The 22,026-nt window shown below is 50.7% G+C and overlaps 1 protein-coding gene across 1 annotated transcript in view; it reads left to right on the forward strand.

Annotated features, from left to right (window-relative positions):
* HSPH1 (heat shock protein family H (Hsp110) member 1) overlaps window positions 1-22,026 on the forward strand; it is a 2,244,846-nt gene that overhangs the window by 2,192,388 nt on the left and 30,432 nt on the right. The window lies entirely within an intron of this gene.

The raw sequence follows: 22,026 nt of genomic DNA on the forward strand, positions 1-22,026 counted from the left end.
TTGCCTCTCTCCATGTAGAGGGTATCTGCTTAGTTGCCAGGACTTGTTTGAAAATCTATATAGTGAGTTCCGCCCAGGCCTCAACGTTTCCTTTCATCCCATAATTTGCCAAACTGTCCGGCGCAGCCGCTCTCGAGGAGCTCAATTTAGAAATCATTGTTTTAATTTCCTCTATATCCAAGCTTAATGTCCAGCCTCTACTCGGGTTCGGGGTCTCCCATTGGGAAACCCCCTCCCCACTGGAGGATAGCTTGGACTAATGGTCAACCAGCTTGCTTCTGGCATCTGATTTAAAGTGTGGCCCGACTTGAAGTTTCCCCCATTGTTTAGCAGTTCCCGAAGGTGTCTAGTATTGTTTTTACATAGCACCCTGAGCATATGGTCTGCATCAAATTGAAGCCTGGAGGATTTAGATGCTTTAAGCCAATTTCAATATCTTTGTTTTCTTTTTCATCTGAGGCTACCTGATAGATCATTATTTGACTTTTTTAACATTCTCATATCAGATCGTAAAACCCTCTTAGCTAACACAGTTTCTTGATTATACCTGTGTACTGGGATAAACTTTGCCTTCCCGTTGGGGCCCGATCTTCTCTGTAGGCCTGGAGAATCCAGACATATTCGGTTTCCCAGGAATGGCTGAGAATAAAGTGTTCAAACTGCCCTGCAATTCATAGTACTTCCAATGCTTTCATTCTAAGCCCATTTTTCCCCATGTTAAATCAATCGGGCCCTGGGCTTCTGCTCTTCTCTCCTGACAACCAACCACCCAGCTTTCCGATAAAAGATTGTGATCGCTGACCTGCATCTCAACAACCCTAAATTGCTCTATATCGGCCAGGACATTCTGAGAGACATATCAGTAATCACTGCACGCCCGTTGCACTCCCCTTGACCAGGTACTTGATCCTGGAATATCTCCCTTAGTCTGGAGCCATAGTTTAGCACTCTCTCCCAATAATGAATCTGGCTGGGCCACCCACTCGCCATCTATAAAATGGATATTAAGATTGCCACATAACATTAAATGGGGGCCGTCCACTGCCAGCAGGGCCTCATCTATCATTAGCATTATAGACTCCAAGAGGAACACATCATTGTCGTTGTTCACATTCCAGTACACATTAATGAGAATTAATGTATTTTTTAGATTCGAGGCTTGCATCTGATACACAATCCATAACGTCTTGACAAATGGATTTGACTGGAGTAGTTTTATCACCTTGAGATTTCTGTCTATTTTGATCAACGTTAGTAGCACCGTAAGTGGTGTAACAAAGGGGCCTTTTCGTGCTTCATTTAGATAGACCTCATAACCATTGCAAAGTGGTTTACTCCACAGCCACGTTTCTTGCAAGCAGATAATCTCAAATTATTCTAGTCCCAACTTTCCATTTGTAAACAGTTCCACAAAACAAACCCCTTTTGTTACAGCAGCCAAGTTGCAGGGGCTTTATTACCTCCTCTTTCTGGCTCTAGGGCAGCCGGGGTTCCATCAGGGCTTTTGCCAGCCACGACCAAGAGTGAGGATTCTCGAAGTCAGGTCTCAGAGTGTTGCTCGTTGATGCTGCTTTATTTTTACAAGCTGCACTGGAGAACGTTACGGTTAGTGAGGGCTTGTCTAACATTGCCCCAGGCTGGCCATTCGTTTTCCTCTGATCCGTACACTTTGGCCCTGAGTTAGATCCTTGTTTATTGGATGGTGGGTTCAAGACCTGAATGGAATGTTTCGTTGAGACTTCAGTGCCGTACTTGTAGTCGCTTAGATGATAGCCCAGTGGAAATAGCAGCTTTCTGAGTTCCAGTATTTCTGATTTTATCAATTGGGATTGCAAGTGCAGAATAACCCAGTCCAAAACTGACTCATTAACGAACTGGACTATACGGATATCCTCGGTTGTTATCGATCTCAATTTTAGGTATATGTTGGAATAGGCGCATTACATTGCGCTGATTCAGGATGAAATTTTCTTCATTGGGGAGTAGATTTTCAAGGCAGACTCTGGCATCTTCCCTATCAGAGTGTCAATTATGGTTGTTTCTCGCCTCCATTTTCAAGGGGGCCCTTAGTTTGGCGGCTGTAGACGAGATGACCGAGTCATGGGACCAGGCACCCTTCTTGGCAGCCCCTAGATGTTTTCTCTTTTCCTCCCACGTTCTGAACAGGGTTTTTGGCATTATTACTATAGCGGGAGATCTCTCCATTTGCTCCGTCGCTGGTGTCACTTGAGCCACATCCTTATTGGTTATCTGTGTAACCTGTTTGTCTATTGCCACCAGTTCAGTCCGGCTCAGGTTTGCCCATTCATCATCCTCCTCATCTCTTGTTATGATATCAATAAGATCACTTAAACAAGAGTCCAAAATCATGTCCGACTCATCCTTTCCCCGGCTATTTTCAGTCTCCAGCCTCTAGTCCAATCTAACATTTTTCAGAACGGCTTTAGGGTCCACCGTAAGCTCTATTCTTGGGTGTTTGGTTAGTTGAGTGGAGGAGCTTGAAGGGGGGAAACCAAAGTTGTCTCAGGAACGCACTTGACCCATTGAATTTCCTTTTTGGTTCCATCTTCATATTTTCTGTTTTCTTCGCTGTGGTCCCCTGCTGAACTTGGTTCTTGCTGCTGCCAGTTACTACCTTGGTTACTTGTGGCTTTTGAAAGATTGAGAACATGTTGCTGTCCCCATAGGCTGTAATATCTACAACCTCATTGGTTCCCGCTGGTTTATTCGTAGACAGTACCCCTGGCCTTGGGGAGGCCAGTAGAGATGCCACCCCCCTCCTCCAGGTCTTTTATCTAATGACAGAGCCACGTCTCCCTTCCCAAGATTTCTATCATTAGGCCTAACCGGGCGTTTAGTGGAGGCATTTGTAGAGGCTATTCGCGTAGCCATCACTTCCTGGATTCTTGTAACAGGAGGGGATGCTTCATTCCTATCACTTATCCTGGATTGCTGGGCTTTAAATTGGGCTCACATCCATTTGCCGTCCTCTAATACTGCTTCCATTGGGATTGTTTTGCCCAGTTCTTCACGTCTGGCCAAAACACATAGGCGATTTTGCCAATTTAAGGAGGCCTGGGCCATCACCTCGCTCACGGTACTCCCCTCTAAGATTCCCTCCTCTGAACCAGTTTGAGTGTCCCTTTCTCCGGTCTCTTCTAGGAATTGAGTATTGACCACTCTCTGATGAATCAGAGTCCATTTCAGACAGAGAAGGCTACCTCTGCCTCAGGCCATTCTGCAAGTGCCATCCTACCTGGCTCTCAGTTTCTTGGTCTTTGTCGATTCCTCGCTCAAGAATGGGGCTCTTGGGCTCATCGTTTCCAACCCTTTCTGGGGTCAGTTCTTTCCGGTCTGCTGCAGGGTGCCATTTCGTATCTTTCTCCGCTTCATCCCACCGAGGAATGGTGTTCAGCCCTCTCAGCTCTTCCTCAGAATTCTTAGAAGTAGGCAGACTCCATCGCCATTTGCACTGTGACTTTTGTGGCTTGGGCCAAGATATCCCTTGTTAGCCTAGCAGCCAAGACAGAATTCTTCAGTTCTTTACCTCTCGTGTACTCTTTACCCTCAGCCTCGTCATCAAGGTCTTGACATTGCACATGTAGGGGCGTTTCACCTCCTCCCATAACAGTGGGAGGATTTGGTAGAGGGTAGTCTACCGGGGCAAGGATTTCAATTCTTGGCTCAATCGGGATCACTTCCAGCCTCCTCCCTCCTGTCAAACTGGGCGTTACAGATAGCCGATCCACTAGGGGGTATCCCAAAGCTCCAATCAGACCAGGGTGTGCCCTAGATTTTTCTTTGCTGCCCTCGTCGTCTGTGGCCAGCAGCTGGTTAAATGATGGTTTCGTCAGCAGCTCCAAGGTAGATGCCATCTGTGAATAGTCTTGTGCGGTGCCTTGATGGTCACCACCCCCATCTTTTCCATTCGTCACGTCCGAGCATGGGGATAACACCCCATCAGACGCCACCAGCAAATTCACAAATGGGGGCTTCTACCCAGTGGAGGCGGGCTTAAGTTGTTGTAAGCCTCCAGATTCACCCCCACAGTTTCTGAATTCCTCCTTCGCAGCATTTTCTCACCCACTATGTTTACATTTTTAGTTGCAAAGTCTTTCCGGCACTACCCAGGGCTTCAGGCAGCCTCAGCTGTTGGCGTGTTCTTGCTCCTGGGAGGGGAATAGGCATTCACTCAGCACCGGTCCACCCTGGCAGTCACGCTCCTATTTTGCCACCAGATATTCAATGCTGGACAGGGAGGGAGTCGATCGATATCCCCCCTCACCCTCACACCAAACACAAAACACTCAGCTGCACTCTGCCATCTCTCTGCCAGAGAATCGATTTTTAATGTGCTCCACCTCCAACAGCAAGGAACAACAGACTCCGGTCTGCAGTAGAGTCAGCAGTGTTAGCAGTGTTACACAAAACACTCAGCAGCACTCTGCCGTGGCTCCGCGAGAGAATTGATTTTAATGTGCTCCACCTCCAACAGCAAGGGAAAACCGACTCCGGTCTGCAGTAGCATCAGCAGTGGTAGCAGTGTTAGCAGTGTTATTCAAAACACTCAGCAGCACTCCCATTTTGTAACTTCTTTATTCAACTCCCACCTTTTCAATATTTGAGCCATGTAAGGCGCTTTGAGACCCTGTGGCTAGGGCCAGCGCTAAACAAAAAATTCAAATAAATACATTCTGCTTCGGGGAATTTACCCGAGAGGAGCATTCGGGGGCAGCTTAGTCGTGTATTAGAATTTCCCACTACTGTATGCATTCACTGATCCCCATCATTCCTCAAGTGATCAGGAATTTTAAGAGGTATAGAGCAACCATGATCCTCATTGCTCCAGATTGGGCCAGGAAGACGTGGTACCAAGGATCTTCTGGGCATGACCATCTGTCCTCAGCTGGCTCTTCCCCAGAGGGCAGGTTTGCTCTTGCAACAGAGTCTAGTTCCTCATCCAGAGCGTGGGCACACAATCTGAAAGCCTGTCTTCTGGAAGGTTGAGGTATAGGGACTTGAGACCTCCTGGAGGACATGATGGAGGTGTTCTTTTCAGCGAGACGACCTTCAACCATGGCACTGTACCGCTGCTGATGGAAGAATTTTGCAACTGGTACAGAGCCCTGGGAATTGGCCCTTTTCTGTGTGACACTTGAAGTGTTGTCATTCCTGTTGTGTCTTGTCAAGCAAGGCCTACAGGTTACGACATTCAAGTGTTATATGGGGGCACTTTCCATCTTGCCATTCCCATGTAACTTCTGAAAGGACTCTCCAATGCATTCCCCCTAACCCCTTTTGTAATGCTGGCGCAGGATCTTAATCTGATACTGTCCTTCCCAATGAGAGTGCCCTTTGAGCCAATACACGCCTTTTCGCTCAGGCTACTCACTTGGAAGACTGTCTCCCTTGTGGTTATTACATCAGCACGGAGGGTGAATGAGCTCCAGGCTCTGTTGTGTCAACCACCGTTCAAGATTTTCTCAAAGGAAAAGGTCGCGCTCAGGGAGCGCTCTCCCCATTTTTCCTAAAGTGGTATCTGAATTTCACCTGGCACAAACTATCTCCTTGCCAGCCTTTTATCCTCAGCCTCATCCCTCTAAGGAAGAGGCAAGGCTGCATAGAATCGTTCCCCGAAGAGCTTTGAGTTTCTAAATTGCTCGAACGAACCTTCAGACTGGAGGACCGGCTCTTTGTTGGGTATACTGGCCTTAAAACAGGCAAAGGAATAACAAAGTAAACCATATGGATCATATTGTGCATTTCTGAATCCTACTCTATGGTGGAAAAATACATCCCGAGGGCTTCAGGGCACATTCAACTAGAGGTGAGGTGTGGCTACCGCAACATCTGTATACCATTGTTTTTGTGTGGTTAAAATCACTATGCTAGAGAAGCGAATTATGTAAGTGTTTTAAGGGTTAGCAAGTATAGGGGGTTTGGAGTAATGGGAAGTAGGGGTGGTAGTGGTGGGGAGGAGAGGTAGGGAAGCCACACCACATTAACAAAAGACGAAAAAAAATGTTAACAAAAATGTGAAGTAATTTACTTCGGCAAAACAAGGTAGAACCGCCACATCTGCTCTCCATAGAGGGGTTCCAACTCAATAAATCTCCCAGGCGGCAACGTGGGCTACTATCCACACCTTTGCGAAACATTGCTGCTTGTACAATCTGCCAGGTCAGGATGCCTGCTTTGGTAAAGCTGTTCTGCAGCATGTTCTAGTATGTCAGCTGAGTTTGCTCCTTCCTCCTGCAACTCCGTACTGCTATTGAAGTGTATCTAAGATGAGTAATCAATGGAAGGACACAATCCATTAGGAGAACAAATTACTTGCCTCCGGTAATGTTCTTTCTGATGGATGTTCCACCCATGGATTTTTCATCACCCTCCCAACCTACCCTGCATTCAGGGAGCTCTCTCCTGTTGCTGTCTCTTTCAGTGCTAAGAGGTGCCTCATTTAATTTGTGAAACCGAATGCGGCTGAGCAAAGGGAAAAAAGAAAAAACAAGTAACTGAGGTCACAGGGTGCGGTGCAACTCGCTGACAAAGAGCGCAGAGGATTCTCGACGCTTGCAGTAGCCGGTCCACAAAATACTCTCTTCCTGAAAGTTTGAGCTGGCCCTAGCTACACTGTGCCTGTACTTTATCCATTTCTGAAGGAGGCCTGCGCTGGTCCTGCACCTGTATTAACTGTATATGCTGCCTTTATGAGGAAAGTTCATTATTTTGGGAACTTTGCAGTGCTGCTGCCTCGGCTGTGGCTGTTGATGATGTCAGTCAGGGAAGTTGGTATTGCTGCTAGCCATGCTGCACCATATTGCTGTATGTTAGTAGCTTGAAGTGCTTTTGTCCATGATGAACGTGTCCAGTGAGTGTATGATGGAAGCTTCCATTGCGGATTGCTCTCTGTGCTGTGCCTGCTCTTCTTGTGGGATAACTTGCTCTGAAGTTACTCATATTCTACTTTTTGTATAGGACAGTTAGGTCTGAACCTCTGCTGCATGACTTCAGTCAAATCTCTCCTCCATCTCATGGCGCCAGGGCGGCAGTCAGAGTCACATCCCCAGTTTCACATTCCACTGATGTTGACCCATTGGTGGTAATCGGCCTAGCTTAAGTACTTCGCCAAGCGAATTAACTGCAGCGCCGGGTGGTGCTTTGTACAGAATACCACCTACTCTAGGCTGGCAAAGGTAGTCCCACTCCTATACTCCTACGTCCCGTTCCCTTTCCTTGATCTTGTATGGGTGTCCCTCGTGAGGGACGGGAACTGAACCTTTTTTCCACCAGAAAAAGACATTTCCCCTTTATATTTACTGGCACGCGGGGCTGCGGCCCCGGGAGCGTGGACTCCCTTAACCCCGACCACCAACGCCACACCTCAGTCCCCTCTTCCGCGTCGACGGGAACAGGCCGCTACCACCAGCGCTCCTGAATGAGGCCTCAAGCCTCGTAATTCCATGCGCTTTCCCTGAAATCTTTTCTTTTTTCTTTTGCAGATTTGTTAACACTATCAACCAGTGCCCTAGTTTGTCTCCGGCGCATGTCGGCCTCAACAGGCTTTAGCAGGTGCCCATCTTGAGACGGTTCCTTCCCCACAGCAGATCCACACGCGCTCTTTCGCCAGTGCCTTGGTGAAGACCACGGATGGGACCTGTGTTCAGTGTGCAACGCTCTCATGCCCAGGTCGCTTAAACATAGGCTTGCGCATTGTAGAGGTTCAACAGGACTCCTCCACAGAACATCAAGGACTACGTCCAGAGGAAAGCAAAGAAGATAGGTGCCCTATTCTCCAAAGCACCCCGCAGAGGTGACAGCTTCCCGGGGAAGCCCTCTGATGGGAGAGGTCAATCCCGCCCTAGCACCAGCTCAGGAAGCACCGAGGCTCACGCAGCTACCAGCCTCATGGCCAATGGGTCCAACGGCCCTACCAGTTCAACAGCCGAGGGGCCTGTGAGCTCTACTACTACCGGGACTCTCCTGAGGGCCTTTGACCTAATACTGGGTCCTTACCCAGGGGGGCTCCTATATGCACAGCCAGCACTACCGGCCTGGAGGCTGAGGGCGCACAGCCTACCGGGTGTACACTTGAGGTGCAGGGTGGGGCAGAGCCGGTGCAGGAAGGCATGCAGGCCGAGTCTGGGAACATGCCAGCTACAGGTCCAAATGCTAGAGGCATGGACAAAATGGCAGCGACACGATACAAGAAAGCTGCCATTCCCGATTATCAAAAGCAGGAACCCACGCAGGCAGGTGTGGAGGCCCGCCAGCCGGGTGATCAACCGAGGAGAAGCTTTACTCCGAGGGCAGACTGGGTACCAATGACACCCGTCACCTGGACCACATCATAACCCAACATCTCGGACAAGGGATGGGGAGGCGGCAGATGTATTCGCAACCAACCGCCCCCCTCCGTGCAGGATCATACCCAGCCAGCCTGTGATAACAGGTTTTTCGACAAATTCATGTCTCTCATGCAGTCCCTACAGATGGTCGCCATTTTTTCAGGGGCATTATCAAGGACATGTTGCCTCTGCCCATGCAGCCCAACGCAGCACAGCCCACGCTTCCGCCTCCGGGTCTACCTCTGCAGCAGCCTGTTCCTGAGGTTCCAGCGGCCCTGGTACAGGCGCAGACCTCCACACACTGGAAGCGCCTCCAAAGGATGCTGGGGTCACCTCCTCCCCCTCCCCTGGGGGATGTGACACGCCTTGAACTTAGAGGTTCACGGTGGAGATGGAGACGAGACGGTTATATTGCCAGGACATTGGGCGAGCAAAATACAGGCTGACCAGTTGGGGAAGAAAGCGTCACACTGAAGCTACAGAGTAACACAATGGCACAGCCTCCGAAGTGACCAAAGCTAAGGGGAAGCAGCCAACAATGGAGGAGTATGCCAAATCACCACACACAACAGAGGTGATTAAAAACCAGGGGCAGAACATGCAGGGTGCAGCGTTCCCGGCACGCAACGACCAACAGATCCTGGAAGCGATCGCAGACTTGGAGGCAACATGGGAGAGCAAGCTCAATACTACCCTGGCTGAACTAAAGACCTCGATGGAATTTAAGATAGATGCAGTGAGCATAGATGTTAATTTGCTGGGGCAGGATGTGAGGGCGCTGGCAGAACGCACAAGCGGACTGGAAACAGAGCTGAAGACCAATACTGCTACCTGCACAGCGAATGCCAAAGAGGTTCATATACTAAAACAACAAGTTCGCAATAAGCGGAAGAGCGTGCGCGCACGAACAACGTATGAATCGTGGGACTCCGGAGGGAGAAGAAGGGTCGGATCCAACCGACTATGTCGAGACCATGTTGCTACAGGAAATCAAAGGAGGAGTACTCACCCAGGGGTTCACAGTGGAGAGAGCACATAGAGCCCAGGCCAGGAGGCCACCACCGGGAGCTCCCTCACGGCCGATCATCGCCAAGATACTGAATTACAAAGACAGAGAGAAGATCTTGGAGCACTTTCGAAAAGGAGGCACAATAAACAGAGCGTCTGCAACCATCACGGCATACCCAGACTACACCTACTTAGTACAGAGACAGAGATTAAATTATGGGGCGGCGTGAAGCGGGCTACAAATACATGCTGCTGTACCCAATGAAACTGAAGGTGTTTCACAAGAACAAGGCCCTATTTTTTTAGACTCCGGAGGATGTGGGAGAGGCAGAGTGGCTGGATGCGCGGAACTGTCCAGCAGGAGCAGATGACCAAACCGAAAGCAGAGCGGATCAGTGAACCTGATGGGCGCTGGATGGTAATGTTGCATAGTAAATTGACTTTGGGACTTGAATATAGCGTAGTACATAACGTGATTAATGGGAAAGGTTACAAAGGGTCGCGAAGTGATGTATATATAGAGTGACATAATGTTAGCTTAATGCAGGAGACTCAGGTTCCGCCCTAAGATCGGCATCGCCAAGGGGCATACAATCACCCCCATAGGTAGGTTAGTCGCGATACTGGTAGTTACGGTATCTCCCTGCTGAGCTCCGATATCAGTATTACTGGGAAAGGGGCTAGATGCGGGGTAGCCTGAGATGCAGGGATGGACCTGGGCGACAGTTGGGGATGGTTGGGGAGGGGAGTCGGGGTAGTTATATAGTTGGGGTGGGTTTGGGAAATGGGGGGGAGTTGGGGAGGGGTGATGAGAGAAGTTGGGGAGCAAGCCAACACCTGTAAATCACTGTACATGGAGCGGAATACAAGGGAGGACAGGGGCGGAACAGGTTATGGATGAGATGGGGAACTCAAGATAGCGATCTGGAATGTCAGGGGGCTCAATAACTATTTGGAGAGGAATAAGATCATGTCATATTTGAAGAGACTGAGAATTGATATTGCTCTATTACAAGAAACCCACCTGACCAAAGAAAAACAGGAAGTGGTGGGGAGGAAATGGAGAGGGACCACCATAGGAGCAACATATTCAGCGTATGCTTAAGGAGTAATTACGTGGATAGCACTGCATGTTCCATTTAAGCTGTTACAGTCTACCATAGAGCCAGACGGAAGGATGGTGCTGATAAGAGGACTAGTGGAAAATAGAGAACTTAGCATTATCAATACGTATGCCCCGAACCAGGAGGCTACCGGCTATTTCAGAACCCTGTATAGCAAGATCAGCCCATATATGGGGGGGCAGTTATATGGGGAGAGGACTTCAATTGTACGTTAGATCCCAGGGTTGATAGATCAGACGAGAAGATAGAGAAGCCCACCCCAGTAGCTAGAGCCCTGAGGACCCTATTGAGTGATTTTGGACTAGTGGATGTATGGAGGATGCACCACCCACAGGATAGGCAATATTCTCACTACTCGACCCCACAAAATTTGCACACGCGGCTAGACTATATATTTGCGGAATCGAAGTTGATGGGGGAACTAACGCAGTCGGAATACAAAGCGACTCGCCATTGATTGTAGCATGGCAGTACCTGCCGCCCACAGTACGGATCCCAACATGGAGACTTAGGGCCAAAGCTCTGAAAGACATGGGAGGTCATTACGACCTTGGCGGTAAGAGGTTAACGGCGCCGGTAAAGGTGCCGGAGCCGTCAACCCCTTACCGCCTCATTACGACTTCTGCTCGCGGGACCCGCTAAGCACGCCTGGTAAAACCAGGTGTCCTTAGCGGGTCCCGGAGCAGGCAGGGTGCTAACAATGGGCCCGTTATTAGCACCCTCCCCATTCCCAATGAGCCCTATGGGGGCTTGAAGGGGAATGGGGATGCGTTCCTTGAATGAGGAATTACCGGGCCCTCCAAGGTTGGAATGGCCCGGTAATTCCTCATTCAAGGAACCCGGACCCGGTACACAGTAAGGGGGTAGCCATGCCGCTAAGAGCGGCATGGTAACCTCCTACCTCGTAATGACCCCCATAGTGTTCAGGGAGGACCTGAAGAAAGAAATTGTGGAATACTTTGAACATAATACCGGGAGCCTAGAATCAGCTGGCACATTATGGGAGGCATATAGGGTGGTGGTAAGGGGGCGGCAATATCTGATTCCAAAGGTCTACAAGGGAGGATAACGCATGAGTTACAGGAAGCAGAAAAGAAGGTGGAGACAATAATGTGCAAGGGCGGGCATTCCCCAGAGGAGGTTAGAACCATACGACAATTATAACAGGATTGTAGGGAGTAATGAGAGAGATTATGCAACCTAAACTATGAAAAATACACTGATAGGCAACACGCGGAGGGAGATAAGCCGGGCAGATTGTTAACCTGGTTGTATAAGAGGGAGACACCCAAACGATTAGAGCGGTACGGGGGATGGATGGACAAATACTAGACAGCCAGGAGGGAGTGAACAAAGGCTTTTTAGAGTTCTATCAGCGACTGTATATGGATGTTGATGAGGGAGAAGAGATTGATGTGATGGAAACACTGAAGGACATCAGCCTTCCCAAACTAGAGGCAACGGAGAGGGAGAATTTAGAGGCCCCAATTACGCTAGAGGAACTAGAAGCAGTGATCAAGCTCTTACCCACTAGTAAAGCTCCAGGGGCAGATGGACTCCCTAGCGAGTTCTATAAAACGTACAAGGTGGAGTTGCTCCCCCCACTGTTAGCAATGTTAAATGAGGCGTGAGATATGGGAACGCTGCCGGAGACCCTGAGGGAGGCAATTATCATCCCGCTGCGGAAGCCGAATAAACCATTCAAGGACTACGGGTCATATAGGCCGCTATCCATGCTTAATCAGGATAGCGAAACACTTACGGAGGTGTTGGCAAATAGACCGGTCATCAATAAACTCATACATCCTGACCAGACCGGGTATGTCCCACGCAGAAACATAACCGACAATCTCAGGAGGCTCCATCATGTCATAGAACAAACAGAAAAGGACCCCCAAGAGGTGGTAATAATTTCGCTAGATGCAGTAAAAGCCTTCGACTCTGTCAAGTGGCCCTGGCTAATGGTGGCCTTGAAGGAATATGGGGTGGGTCCAATTGCTGTACAGTAAACGACTGGCTGGAGTTAGGATGGGAGCGACCACCTCAGATCGATGGCAATTTAGTAGCGGTAATAGACAGGGATGCCTGTTTTCCCCGATGCTCTTCATTTTAGCGTTGGAACCCCAGGCAATGTATTTGAGGCAACAATATGGGGAGGTGGGGATCAGCACTAAGAGAGGGCAGCATTTGATATCAATGTATGCTGATGATATGCTGTTGTATTTGAGATACCCTGAAGAGATCCTACAATATATTTTGGAAGTAATGGAGCGATATGCTGTGTTTTCAGGCATAACAGTGAACCCCAAGAAATCATGTATATTTCCCCTTGGTAGATATAAAGGGATACCGCAAGAAAAACTGCCAGTATTACAAATACAATGGGATACCGGGACCTTTAGATACCTGGGGATTGATGGGTATCACAGGGTTGAGGTTGAACACAAACAAAACACAGAGAAATCGGTGGGTAACATTGAAAACAGTATGAGGTTCTGGGTCAAGCTCCCTTTGACCATGATTTGGAGGGTGGAACTGTTGAAAATGGTGGTGCTACCTAGGCTGTTGCACTACTTTGCGAATATACCATACATGATACCCAAGCAATTCTTTGTTAGAATCCAGAGCATATGCAGGGGGTTCAAATGGCATAATACCAGGAACAGAATAGCGTTATGGAAATTACAAAACACTTATGACCAAGGGGGCATGAAATTACCCAACTTCGAGATTTACTATCTGGCCAGCCAACTACAGTTTGTGGCGAGGTGGTTATCAGAGGACTCCACACCAGAATCTAGATTGCTGAGGGCCGAATGCATCCCTTTCTTCCTGAAAGAATGGATATGGTTGCCGAAACCACGGCAAGACCGGGGGACGAGAATGTTAGACCTGGGATGGAGGATATGGTGACGAGCCTGCCGGATTATGGAGAACCTGTTCCTGTGTTCCCCACAGATGCCGGAAGTGGCACTGAAGGGTGTGGATGAGCAGTTACGGAGGATAGTCCGAAGGCATTTGGAACCGATGGGTATAGCAATGCTGGGAGATGTGTGGCAGAATGGGAAAGCAGTGAAGTTTGACACAATCAAGGCATAAAATAAGCGGTATCACATCGCAATTTGCGATACGATACTGCTGGTTTGCGTTTTAAATTTAATATCATGTTGCAGAAACTGCGATATGATTTATGGCACCGAGCGCAGAGTTTAAAAGGCACAGATTACTGTGCCTGTTTATTTAAACCGTGCGCTCGGTGCACTGACAGTGTGCAGGCAGCAGGCAGCAGCTCCCGGGCAGGGCTAAATACATTGTATCAATGTATGAGCCCAGCCCGGGAACGGCGTCTAAGTCACGCGGAGAAGACTTCAGCAGGAGCACCCCAGCTCCACTCACAGACCCGACTTCCATCCAAGGTAAGGAGTGATTCTGGGGTGCTTAGGGGAGGGTGGAGGAGGGGGAGCCCCTTGTCTGCGGGGCTGGGTGTTAGCAAGTGGCCACGAGAAATATTAATTCCAGCCACTTGCTAGTACCCAGCCCCACAGTAAAATAGCATGCTGGCAGATCGCCTTTCAAATATTCTTTCCTTCTAGTGATTCGCGAGAAGGAAGGAATATTTGAAATGCCCTCTACATGCAGGCTATGTTATTACTGCAGGCCTGGGCGCCCGAACGGACGGGAGAAATATTATTTCTGTCACTTTCCAAGCCCCCAGGCCTGCAGTAATAACGTAGCCTGCTTGCAGAGGGCATTTTTAATTTTCTTTCAGTCTCGTGATTAAAGGTGCAACAAGCGCTTTAATCACGAGACTGAAAAAAAAATGTAAAATGCCCTCTGCAAGCAGACTGTTATTTCTGCAGGCCAGGGTGCTTAGAAAGTGTTTGGAAATAATATTTCTCCCGCCCCTAATATTTCTCCCGCCCGAACGGATGGGAGAAATATTATTTCTGCCAATTTCCAAGAAGCCAGGCCTGCACATTTTGTGGCCAAAAAGATGTAGGATTTTTCTAGTTTCAAAACAAATGCTTTGCATAACAATTACATCACAGGAAAATACAAAACATTCATTGTTGGCACCACTGGAGCGTTTTAAAATACACAAGCCACCCAACAGCACAAGATGGAAAGATGTTCAAATGTTAAAAATGTATAATTCTGAAAGTCAGTTAACACCAATTACCTACCTGCAAAGAAGGTAATCACACAGAGCTGGTAGGCAACGTTTGTCACTGCTCTGTAGCAGCAGCTCGGGCAATACATATTTATTCCTGCAGTGCAGGATAATTAACTGAACAACATGGAGACTGATACCCTCCTCAGTCTGATATGCAGATGATGTGCGATGGTGGCACGCTCTGCCACTTGCCTTCACTGGTGGTTCACCTAAGGCCTGTCCCGGCCAGAGTGCAGGGCAAAGTCATGTAGCTGTCAGGTCACTGGATTGGTCTGGGCCCATCACTCTGCACAGAGCTTTGAACTGAAAATTGTTTACAGAGCTTTTTTTATCAGATCTATTTATGTAGTCCATTCATGCAGTGAACCTTTACATTTTACACTCATTGCACAAATGTATAACTTCAGAGGTACATAGAAATGCTGTATTCTTGCTAATTGTATGTCTTGGGGTAAAACTTCTGGTGACATTTAAAATAGGAGTACAAAATTGCTAATCAAGTAGGTTTATTTGCTAATCAAAAATATTTTAATCAGCAAATTCTGCTAATCATTTTTTGAAAACTAATTTATGCCTTGACACTGGTGGAAGACACTGGTTTACACAGGGGACAGTATCTCACTTATACTAGGTTGGTGCGGAAGATAAAAGACACATGGTCAGAAATAGTGCTAGAATGTCAGCTTGACACGGCCATAGAAACAATTTATGATGTGTCAGATGGAGGCCATGAGGTCTCCCGAATTTATGAACTACTGATGTCCAGGTCGGGGAAGGAGGTGAGTCAGTTGAGGCGGGATTGGGAAGAGGAGGCCCGACTACTGATGTCCAGATCGGGGAAGGAGGTGAGTCAGTTGAGGCGGGATTGGGAAGAGGAGGCCCGGGGAACCTATGAGTGATGGGCTGTGGGAGAGGGTGCAAAGATACCACAGAAAAGTGTCCAGGAATGCGAGGTTGCATCAAATCCAATTATATGTCACCCATAGAATGTTTATGACACCTCAGAAGATTGCAAAGTTTAAGGACGCAGGAACGCAAACATGTCCTAAATGTAGAGAGGAGAATGCAGGACTGGAGCACTGGTGGTCTTGACCAGGTACGTGGCCTACAGCTTATCCTTCAGCGTTGCAGGGCAGATATCCCCCGCAAGCAGCAAGGCAGAGTACGCATAGGCCCCAACAGCCTCCTGCTACTCGTTGAATGCCACCTGCCACCCCACCAGCCTGTGAGGACAGGTTTTTTTGAGAAATGCCTCACGCCTAGGAAGTCCCCTCAATTGAGCGCCATCCTGCGGGATGTTGTCAGGGACATGCTGCCCCCAGTCCCTCCGCCAGCACCTATAGTCATTCCTATGTCTCCGGCTCCTCAGGCCACCGTGCAGTCCCAGCTGGCCACGCCAAGTCCTTCGATTCCGGCTTCCTGGCCTCCTACAGTAGAGGCGGTTCCACACGAGCCTCCGGATTACACAACTCAGCCGTTTGTGCCCAGCACCCCTCCTCAGGTGTCGACCAGCCAGATGCCCTGGTGGACACCGACGGGGCGGAGGACCCTGACACACCGTCTTCAGCCAAGGCCTTCCATTAACGTCTTCTAGGTTTGGCAGAATCCTTGGGGCTTCCACAACCCGAGGTGGAACAACCAGAGACGTGGGTACTGGTCGAGGTCCTCACTCTACGCCCCGCGGCTAGAACAGGGATTCCCATGCAGAAGGATGTTGCTGCATTGGCAAAAAAGGGATGGCTTAAACCCCATTCGGCACAGCCCACCAACAGGCGCATCAACGCCAAATACAGGCAATTGGAGGGGGATATACTCTTGTTGTCGGCACTCCCTCAACCACGCTCCTCGGTGATTGCTGCGGCCTCTATCTACTCGAGGCTGCAGTCTTCCTCGGCCACCTCGTCCTCTGCGCTGTTAGGCAAGGAGAGGAAGATCTTGGAGGCAAAAGGTTCGCGGACCCCTGGATCCTATCAGTAGTGTCCTCGGGTTACCGGTACCTCCCTCCCTCCTCTCTTCCCCTCCCACAGATTGGGACGACAACTCGATTGGCGGAAATTCGAGCACAGGTCGGGCAGTGGAAGAAGTCCCAGCCTCCCAGCAGGGCATGGGCTTCTATTCCAGAATTTTGGCCATACACAAGAAGAACCAGGCTGGCCTGAGAGTTGTGCTGGACCTTTACACCCTGAACCTTTCCCTTCAGCTTTAAAATTTCAAGATGGTTACCCCAGCGCTTATTGCGGAGACACTGCAAGGAAGACTGGATGTGCTCCCTGGATCTGAAGGACGCATGCCTATATGTCCTGATTTGGCAGCCCCATCAATCCTTCCTGAGGTTCAGGATCATGGGATTTCATTTCCAATACAAGGTTCTACCCTTTGGCTACAATTCAGCCCCCATGGTCTTTACAAGACTGATGAACGCGGTGGCCCTTTGCAGGGCCCAGGGTCACCACGTCTATCCATGCGTAGACGACAGGCTCGTCAGGGCAGAGTCTCCGGAGGCAGTCCACCATACCTCCTCCACCCTCATGAATACTCTACACGAGTTGGGATTTTCCATCAATCTCAAGAAGTCACAGCTGGAGCCTATGCAGAATCTAACGTTCCCGGGCCTCATCTGGGATACGAGCTCCGAGAGTGTCTTTCCCTCGGAGGTCAAGATTATAGCCATCAAAAGGGCCACAGGACATTTTCTCAGAAGAGCAGTGACCTCGGCATGGTGATACCAACACCTCCTGGGCATCATGGTGGTGTGCCTCTTGACAGTGCCACACACAAGACTCAAAATGAGGCGCTTGCAGCTGTACTTTGCAGCCTCTTGGAGTCAGGAGAAAGGTTCCCAGACGTAGCTAGTCATAATCCCACTGCATCTACTTTCGGGTAGGCAGGCCCTTCAGGCAACCAACATCATAGGTTACAATCACCAAGGACTCATCCCTAGAAGGCTGGGGAGCTACCTTACACAACCACAGTGTCCATGGGGTTTGGTCCCAGCAGGAGCAAGAGGCCCACATCAACTGGCTCGAGTTGATGACCATCTGGCTCGGTCTCAAAGCCTTCCTCCCGATGATCAGTGGCAAGGCTATTCTCATTCAAACGGACAGCTCCACCAGCATGTATTACATCAACAAGCAGGGTGGCACCAGGTCCCCTCACCTCTGCACTCTAGCAGTCAACATCTGGGAGTTGGCTCTGGTAAACGACATGCACTTGGCAGCAATTCACCTCCCGGGGGAGTCGAACCTGGAAGCGGACATGCTCAGCAGGTTGGGTGCAGACAATTACGAATGGCAATTGAACGATCAGGTCCTACAGTGGATCTTCAGCAGATGGGGTCATCCACAGGTGGACCTCTTCGGCACATGGTACAACAGGAAGTGCCCTCAGTTTGCATCCTGGTTGGGACAGGGTCCCGGCTCTCTGGGAGATGCATTACAGATACATTGGAACAGCATGAGCGCATATGCGTTCCCTCCCAGTACCCTGGCACCTCAGCATCATTCTGGGAGCTCTTTGGTGGCTGGCGAGACCATGGTTCTCGGAGCTGCTCGGGCTGGCAGACCAAACTCCGATGCACCTTCCACTGGGCCCAGCTCGTCATTTGTCGCTGGAGGGGGGCACGTTCATCCACCCCGCAGAAGTTAGCACTTGCAGCGTGGTTCCTAAACAGGCCACTTTAAAGCATCAGCATCTTTCGCAGGCTAACCTAGACATCATACAGGGTGCTAGGAGCAATGCTACCAGGAGCCAGTACAAAGGCAAGTGGACTAGGTTTTGTCACTGGGCAGAATCCAAGGAGGTCCATCCTCTCACATGCTCATTGGACGACGTGCTATCCTTTTCTGCACACCTTGCGCACTCAGGAGTGCAAATAGACACACGCAGCACCTATTTGGCGGCCATCAGAGCCTATCGGAATTCGGAGGAGGACGTTTTTTCATCCTCTAACCCGGTGGTTAAAAGGCATTTGGCGGGCCTCACCAGGCTCTACCCGCCTATCAAGAGGCTACACCCTGTGTTTGGACCTTAATGTAGTGTTGGGTGCCTTGGCGCACAAGCCTTTCGAACCAGTGGTGTCCGGTGAAATCAGGCTGGTCACCATCAAGACAGCACTCGTGGTGGGTCTTACATCTGCCCGAAGGGTCAGTGAAATTCAGGCACTAGTTGCTTCAGAACCTTACACAACCTTTCACAGAGACAAGGTGGTCCTTGGAACGCACCCTGCGTTCTTGCCTAAAGTAGTCTCTTCGTTCAATCTGAATTTGGAGATAGTGTTACCTACGTTCTCCAGCATGGGGTCTGGCATGGATTCACATGCTCATGAATATTCCCCGTCGTCAGGCTGGGAATCCTCAGTAAAGAAAAAATCAGTATCAGTTTCGTTTCTGATCTGTTTTTCTTAGTAGTAACCAATCACTGATCTCTGGGTCATACTGCCCCCAGCCAATGACTGCCCTCTCCCTAAGCCCCGGCTCTGGCAGCCATCCTGCCAGAGTCCTCGTGCTCTCAAGTTTTTTGCTGCCTTTTCGCACTTTTTCAGGAGATTTTGTCATTTTTCGGTTTAATCGAGCCTCAAGCTCCACCGTTTCTACTTCCGATAATGGGGACCCGTTTCGGAATTCTTCTAACCCCCTCAAGGGTGAAGTTTTCGTTGAGTTTACACTTCTTGGAGGATTCCGGAAGATCTGCGGCCTACCTCAATGGACATGGCACAGGACAAGGGAAGCTCGACGCCCGGATCCAAGCTGTTCAGGTGCTGCCCTGGATGTGGATTACAAAATGTTTTCAAGGAGGACGAGCATTTGCGATGTCTCTACTGCCTTCATGAGGACAAGGCGCACGTGGAGGACTGTGCGTCTGCAAGAACCTTTCGGAACGGACCAAACAAGATCGTCGTTCCCGCCTCGCCGCCTGGCTGGAGAAGGGCACAGCAGGTGAGAAGGCGAAGAAAAAGTCTGAGCGGGTTTCTAAGTCCTGTGAGGGCGCCACGGCGACAGGGGCCCAACAGAAGGCCAAGCACCGCGAGTCCGCGGGCACCGGGAGCGCCGAAAGGTTGGGCTCTTCGGCTTCCAGGCAGGGCGTGACTTCCCCGGCACGTTCAACCACGAGCCAGCTGGTTCGGAGAAGAGGAAGTCCGAGAACCCGGGTAAGCTGCAGGAGCGGCCCCGGTCGATCTCGAAGGGACCCGAGGGGGAGCGAGGCACTGACTCTCCCCCCAATGCGAAGGCCCAGGACACACCTAAGGTGGTGAGGGCTTTGATCCAGCCGGCAAAGGCCTCTATCGAAGTGGTCGCTGCGACCCTGGCGAAGCCGGCTGAGACTACGCCAGTGGAAACAGCCTCTGGGCCCAGAGTATCCCTGCCACCGCGGAGGGATCCTCTTTCCAGCCCATTGTTAAGACCCCTGTGAAGACCACGGCGGAAAAAGAGGGGGTTCGATCCCAGGGGACGGTTCCCGCTGATGTGATCAAAGATAGCGACGATGGCAACGAGGAGGGCCCAGTGGGGAAGCCATCGCGTCCGTCGCAGCCATTACCCGATCCCAGGGATAGCTCGGCGGCCATTTTGTTGGCGATCCAATCCTTATGTAGTGAGATAAGGACGAGGTTACCACGGACCCCGACGGAGGATCCAGAACCAGGCCTGTCGGGAAGCCCTCCGAACAAGCGGAGGAGAGTCCACCCCGCTCCTCCCTTCCTGCACGTGAGGCCTGTGGACCCCTCGTCCCCCTTGCCGGACCCTAGAGAGGATACGGCGACGGGGACGGACGACGGCGGCGGCGATAACACAATGGACATCCTGTCTTCACCTCCCCCTCCCCCCCCGGGCTTCTCCACCCGACGAAATTGGCTCCTTTCACGCCATGATAGCCAGGGCATCCGAGCTCTTCCAGCTCTGCCCGGAAGAACAGAAAAAGGAAGGGTTTCTTTACCAACGTCGAGAGGCCAAGAGGAAGACGATCCTCGCAGTGCCATTGGTCGACGACATCTGGGACGAGGGTCTGGCTATCCTCAAGAATCCTTCCACGACACCCGCCAAGAGGGACAGGTACGAGAAGAAGTACCGAGTCCCCGATGCCACCCCCTTGTGCCTCAGGGCCCAGCCCACGCCGGACTCTGTCGTCTCGGCAGCAGCCAAGAAGAAAGCGGCAGGTGCGGCGGCTTCAACTTCCACTTCCCCGCCAGACAGTGAGGGCAAGAAGTTGGACTCCATGGGACGACGAGTCATCTTGTCGGCGGCGACGACGATTAAGGCAGCCAATGCCTTGGCGATCATGGCCCGATACGACAGGGAGCTTTGGTTCAAGATAGCTCCCCTGCTAGACTTCCTACCGGATGACAAGAGGGCAGAGGCCCTACAAATTCTGCAGGAAGGAGAGGTGGCATCGGATCACGCCATAACAGTGGCAACGGACATTGCCGATACTGGATTTCGCCAACTGGCAACAGGGTTTGCCTCCGACGACGAGGATGGCTCCAGGCGACGGACTTTCACCAGGACGTCCAGACCAGAGTGTTGGATATGCCGTTCGACAACAACAACCTTTTTGGGAAGACGGTGGACGAGTCACTCCAGGCCATCAAGACCGACTCGGAGATGGCCCGGGCCCTAGGGGTACTTCAACAACGACGGCCCTTTTGGAGCTCCGGAGGCAGACAGGGTGCCTCCAAGGGATCCAGCGGTGGCACTTCAACATACCGCCAGGCGGCCCGCTCCTCATCCGAGGAGGCCTACAGAGGTCGCGGCAAGCAAGGGGGATCCCGTCGTCGTTGTCAAGGAGGCCAAGGCGGCAAGGCCTCCTCCAAGCAAGACTGAACCGGCCGTGGCGTCGGGCCCCCACCGAAGCACCCCGGTGGGAGGCCGGCTGACGAAGTTCGTCAGCGTGTGGGAGTCCATCTCCACCGACCGTTGGGTGCTGGACACCCTGGCCAACGGGCACTCGCTGGAATTCCAAAAGAAGTGTCCTTGCATTCCTCCCGTGGCCAGGAAGGAGAATCACGTCCCTCAACCGCTGTTGGAGGTAAGGGCGATGCTCAAGAAAGGTGCCATCGAGCTTGTCCCCGGGAGGCTCCGGGGCTCCGGAGTGTACACAAGGTACTTCCTCGTCAGAAAGAAGACAGGCGGCTGGCGCCCCATCCTTGACCTGCGTCGGTTAAACAAGTACATCAAGGCGCAGAACTTCAGGATGGTCACCCTCCAGCACGTGCTGGGACAACTGGAGGAGGGCGACTTCCTATCGTTGTTGGACCTGGAGGATGCTTACTTCCACATCCCCACTCTAAAAGGACACAGAAAGTTTCTCAGGTTCGTGGTTCAGGGACGCCACTACCAATTCAGAGCCCTGCCGTTCGGATTAAAGTCGGCACCCAGGG

This window comes from Ambystoma mexicanum, chromosome 7q (genome assembly GCF_040938575.1).
Source record: "Ambystoma mexicanum isolate Mex_15411 chromosome 7q, UKY_AmexF1_1, whole genome shotgun sequence".
Taxonomy (NCBI): domain Eukaryota; kingdom Metazoa; phylum Chordata; class Amphibia; order Caudata; family Ambystomatidae; genus Ambystoma; species Ambystoma mexicanum.